The sequence below is a fragment of the Thalia democratica genome, chromosome 8, assembly GCF_965202585.1.
Source record: "Thalia democratica chromosome 8, ktThaDemo2.hap1.1, whole genome shotgun sequence".
NCBI lineage: Eukaryota > Metazoa > Chordata > Thaliacea > Salpida > Salpidae > Thalia > Thalia democratica.
This window is the reverse complement of record NC_139172.1, coordinates 30,628,129-30,629,659: the sequence shown is the minus strand read 5'-3', so window position 1 is coordinate 30,629,659 and position 1,531 is coordinate 30,628,129.

The window sequence follows — 1,531 nt, the reverse complement described above, 5'->3', positions numbered from 1 at the left end:
TTTTGTGGCTCTTTTTATTCCAATTGATGCTCTTGTTTAAGTTTAAAAAAGCTTAATTAAGCAAATTAAAAAATTCCTCAAAACAGCCTTTGATTTCTTTGTGGTTGCATTGTTTTGCTTTTTAGGTCTCAGTAAGAGAGCAGTAGCTTTGGTTAAAACTCAATGAATAATGCTTTCTTCATTTAAAACTAAAAATTTCACGCTCAAGCCAAATACTGCTTGCTCAATAATAACTTGTGAAGCTTAATATTGATGCTCATGTTTAAACTATAAAAAGCTTAATTAGACAATTTAAAAATGCCTAGTTTGTGTGCTTATTGTTTTGCTTTGTAAGTTTAAAATAGGAGCAGAAGCATCAGTACCAACTCGACAGTTGATGTTTTTCATTTTTTAAACTCTTTAAAATTTTACGCTGATGCAACTTTTTCAAATAGAAACTTTTGAGGCAGTTCGCGTTCCTCACAGCCATTCCTTTGCCACGTAGGCAGTTGATAAACTTCTAGAATCTTCACACTGAAAACGAGAGTATCTTCTGAAACGCATCTCTCTCGTTTTCGCTCAAGCAGTTATGCACAGTGCAGTGCAGCTCGCATAGAGAGAAGTATGAAGCTTCTTCAACGTTTCATTTCCGGTTTGTATGTGATCTCATCCCATCGCATGCTTGCTGCTTCATACTTGCAGTGCGCTTTGTTTAAAAAGTTTGTTCTTTTTGTTTGGTTAGATTTGTTTAGAATCAGTTAGAGCTTTGGTTTTTAATTAGCAGATGATTTCTTTTTTGTTAGTTTAGTCTTCTTTAAAGTTATCATTACGTTTTAAAGCATAGTGTATGTTTGCGCTTGCTGTTTTGTTTAAAAAGTTTGTATTTTCAATTGAGTTTCAGTTAGACTGTTAGAGCTTGGCAAGTTTGTTTACTTTTATTTAGCTGATAAGTTGTTACTTTATTTATTTGTTGTTAGTTTAGTTTGTTTAATATGTAAACTTTTTTATGTTTAAATTAACTTTCTTTTAAACGATTTTATTTATTAGATTAAATTTATTAACTTTTTTGTTCCAAAAAAAGTCTAAAGTTTTTTTTGAAATTATTTTTATATATAAGATTTTATAGTTAAATACTTTAGCACATACTTTTACTCTTTGTGTTTGTGTGGTAAGTTAAGTACCTTATGTACAACAAAATTATCTTCTTTGTACACATTAAATTTTTAAGTAAATAGAAGTACCTCTTAATATGTACTGAGTTCAATAGTTTTAGTTGGAAACAAATTGATTTAAATTAAAAATTTGGTTTTTAAATACTACAGCCTGAATTATGTTTCTATAAGATTTTGCTGTTGTAAAAATTTAAATTTATACTCTGCACTTGCTAGTTCTTAATCTTACATAAGTTAGGTAAAATTACACTGTTTTTAAACACATTTAATCTTAAGAAATTTAAAATCTTTTGTTAGCTTAAATATTGAAAACATTTAAGCCATTAGTTTAGTTTAACACCAATTAAAATGAGCAATTTATCTACTAAACTTTTTTTTTC